Below are 3979 nucleotides of genomic sequence, written 5' to 3'. Positions count from 1 at the left end.
CACATAGTTTCCGCTACATACAAATGCCAAAAGTCTACTAAACACATTGACCTATCCATATTTATAGAAAAACAAACATTTCCGGACAAACATGCTTCTCCGGGATACTCCCACAAATACGGATGGATTATATCAGGGAAATCCATATTTCCCTGAATAATCAATCACACGTACATACATCTAACTTTTTCGAAATACTTCAGGGATATTCAACTTTCCCTGAAATTTACGCCATGTTTCGGAAATACTCTAGTTAAAATATTGACACTTAGAGTGTTTGGTATTTAGCACTTCATCACCAACAAGTGCACTTACAAACCTTCACCACCATCGTTAAGGATGAAGTTCTCACCAATGTTGAAGCACTAGGAGCAAGAGAGAGAGAGAGAGAGAGACAAGGTCGTCGTCTCTGAGAATCCATGAAAATTACAGGGCTCTGGACGAGTAAAAAATGGGCCCCCAAAATATGAACTCAATGACACATATATAAAAAAGTGAATAATGTGATGCTAATTGCCTCAACATCAATGTTTTCAAAACCAAATCAGTTATTAAACATGAAAATGTAGGTTACTTTCTTTAATTTCAATACAAAAAAAAAATATTTTTAGGGTAAACCTATTTGAAAGATTGTAAAATTCTGAAATTTTAGTTGACTCTAAATACTAGCGAACCCCAATGTCTTATCACAAAACTAGATTGTACAAATGCACGACAAGAAATTGACATTCTTTTTCATTAAACTGTTAAACTAGATTGTACAAATGTACAACAACAAAGTGTTTTTTTCATTGAACAACATATTTAGTATACAAAAAAAGCGAGGGGTGAATACAAACAAAACAAAGGTATAGGAAAAGAAACAAGAACTAAGTCAAATGAAAACAAAATATGTTGCTGCCTTGTATCGAACTAAGTAAAAAAATGGGCCCCCAAAATATGAACTCACCGACTCATATATAAAAAAGTGAATAATGCGACGCTAATTGCCTCAACATAAATGTTTTCAAAACCGAATCAGTTATTAAACGTGAAAATGCAGGTTACTTTCTTTAATTTCAATACACAAAATATTTTTAGGGTAAAACTATTTGAAATATTGTAAAAAATTGAAATTTTAGTTGACTCTAAATACTAGTGAACTTGGGGTGTTCAAAAAAATCCGAACCCGAAACAGAATCCGAAATATCTGAAATTCCGAATCTGAATAATCCGAATTTTCAGGTATCCGGAAATTCGGATTCGGGTATCGATTTTGAAAAGTTTCGGATATTTCGGATATCCGATATTCGAATACTAAATAATGCTATTTTTTATTATTTTATATATAAAATATAAATACCCATGTTTCCTTATTTCCTTGTAAACCCTAGATCTAAGGGCATGTTTGGCTAAGTTTTTTGAAACAACTTATTGACTTATTGGCTTTTTGGAAAAGTTAGTATGTAGTGACTTTTTGGAAAAGTCATTTTTCCCCTCACATACAAGCTCATTGCCAAACATCATCTAGAGCTATAACTTTTCAAAAAGCCAATAAGTCAATAAGTTGTTTCAAAAGGCTTAGCCAAACATGCCTTAAATCTGATTCTTCACACAAGACGCCACCTCTCGAACTCTCTTCCTTAGATCTGAATCTCAGTCCAGCGATCTTAATCGTCACTTCACTACTTCGTCACTTCCTTGTAAGCCCTAAATCTCGTTGATCTGAACCACTACTTCGTCGATTCATCGACGGCCAGTGGAGAGAAGTCATCATCATCGATGGTATCGATGGTAGTTAAGAAGAATCACATAGCCGACAACCGAACTCGTCATCGCCGATTCGCCGGTATTACCTCATTTTACTCTCTTTGTTTTAGCTTTTTTTTATTTTTATTTCTACCTGTCTGTCGCTGATAAAGCTTGAGCCAAATAACCTGTTTATTTTACAAAAGTGAAAAGTGGAAGCATGTTGTTGACTGAGTTCGCTGATTTGCATCAACCATTTCAACACAGGTTGTCATAATCTATAACTGCATGGTTAATTGTTGTTATAAATATTTTGTTTGTGTCAATCTAAGTTTCATTGCGTGGTTATTTGAGTCAAACAAGGTGTGTTGTTGATTTTATATAAGTTGCAACCAACTGTTTTGCTTATTATTATCATTCAGATGCTATGGCTTTTTTCCATTGTTTCTTTGGTAGAAGTTCCAACTTTCAAGTATGTGTAAAAATTAGAGATCGGCGTTTTTTTATCAAAATAATAACAGTAATAAGTTATAGATTACATCAGCTTACCTTTTTGGTATTCGACTATTCGCTTATTAGATCGTTCTTACATGTAGCTACTTCGTTAAAGTCTTTAAAAGTCTTGATTCCAACTTACGTACTTTGTTTGATTTTTATAAAAAGTATATGCCTCAAAAGGAGAAAGACTTTAAGGTATCATTGTCATCAATGGAGAAAGAGAGTTCTAATTCTAGCCAAGTAATGGACATTGAAGAACTAATGACCAAGCGGTTTGAAATGCATTGGGAAGTTCACAAACATCTTTGCCAAAAAGTGAGTTAGATAAGTATCTTGATGAGGATCGAGAGCCTATGGACCCACGGTTTGACATATTAAAATGGTGGAAAGTTCAACAATGCCGATATCCCATTCTTGCTAAAATGGCTCGAGATATTCTCGCCATTCCGGTGTCTACGGTTGCCTCCGAGTCGGTTTTAGCATCGGTGGATGGGTGCTTGATTCGTTCCGAACTTCGTTAACCCCAAGAATGGTTGAAGCGTTGGTATGTGCACAAGATTGGTTGTGTGCCTCTAATAATAAGATTTTTATCCAATACACCATTCTTGACATCGAGAGCTTGGAAGAAGGTTATATAAATTATTACTTTACATTTCAACTTTATATTTATTATATATCATTTTAGTGTATTTTTCTTTACATGGAGACCATTTTAATATGTTTTTTTCTCTATTATATAATAGGTATGAAGGAGTTAGCCTTGGAACAACCCCACCATTATCATTGATGAAACGGTTCATGAAAGCTATGAAACATCCGAAACGGCATAAGGTATCGGTTTGTTTTAATAAACTTAGTGGTATATGTTAAAGCAACTTATAGTTTGAAATGGTTTCTAGATTTTGGATTTTAATAGGTTATCATTGTTTTTGGTGTTGGTTATGCAAAAAAATCTCATTTACAGGAATCAAATTTGATGCAGTTTATAACCCTATCATAATCTACCAGTACTATTGTCCCACTAAACAAGACTGCCTAAGCTCTGTAAGCATCCCAAATTATGATTTGTATTTAAGCTCTTTTTGTTTTACTTTTTCAAACCCTTATCTAAATTATTTATTTCTAAAATATTTTGGATGGAATGAAGGCAACAGCTGTGAAGTATTAATATTTCAATATATATTTTACTTTAAATACATACATGTGCACTTGTTCTTATTACTTTTCTTTTTTATTTGCATTCAGGTTTTTGGTTAACTTGGAAGTTGGGAGATAGATTGAATTTTGGGCTATCTTATTTGGAAGATTATGTCTTTAGTTTTGAACAATGAATTATGTTATTATTATGTCTTTAATTTGGAACTAGGGATTTTCTTTATTTGCCTTTTTTTGAACATCTTATTATTTGGTTTGTATGTTGGACCGGTGTAAAACCCGTGTGGATCTTTCAATGATATCAAACAACAACTTGTGTAAGTGCGGAAATCAAATACAAGCGGATTCAAGAAACATAAAATAATCGAAACCAATAATAAACAAACAAACCAGTTTATCTTGCATTCAAAGCTTGAACATTGACTGATACAAGACAACTTCACAGGTTTCGAGTGGCCTCTTGTGCATAACAACTGATCAACCTCAACCCAAAGATTGAGGTTTGCTTAAATACAAAACGTATGGGTTAATACCCTAGGCCCATTCGAAACTATCTAGCAAAACCCAACCCATACATATCGACCCAAAACATAAAATA

At 33.6% G+C, this 3979-nt stretch overlaps 1 long non-coding RNA gene across 3 annotated transcripts; it reads left to right on the top strand.

Annotated features, from left to right (window-relative positions):
* Positions 1-1559: 1559 nt before the first annotated feature.
* Positions 1560-3716, top strand: LOC110909047. 3 transcript variants are annotated; one of them, XR_002575096.2, is made up of 6 exons: positions 1568-1828; positions 1935-1995; positions 2392-2855; positions 2970-3057; positions 3191-3270; positions 3472-3716. It is a non-coding gene; the product is annotated as an uncharacterized LOC110909047 (long non-coding RNA). The 3 variants fall into 3 exon arrangements; XR_002575094.2 differs by having other exon boundaries at positions 1560-1828; positions 1935-2855; XR_002575097.2 differs by lacking the exon at positions 1935-1995 and having other exon boundaries at positions 1572-1828; positions 3472-3702.
* Positions 3717-3979: the final 263 nt, after the last annotated feature.

This window comes from Helianthus annuus, chromosome 8 (assembly GCF_002127325.2).
Source record: "Helianthus annuus cultivar XRQ/B chromosome 8, HanXRQr2.0-SUNRISE, whole genome shotgun sequence".
Classification (NCBI taxonomy): Eukaryota; Viridiplantae; Streptophyta; class Magnoliopsida; order Asterales; family Asteraceae; genus Helianthus; species Helianthus annuus.
This window is presented reverse-complemented; position numbering and strand designations above follow the sequence as displayed.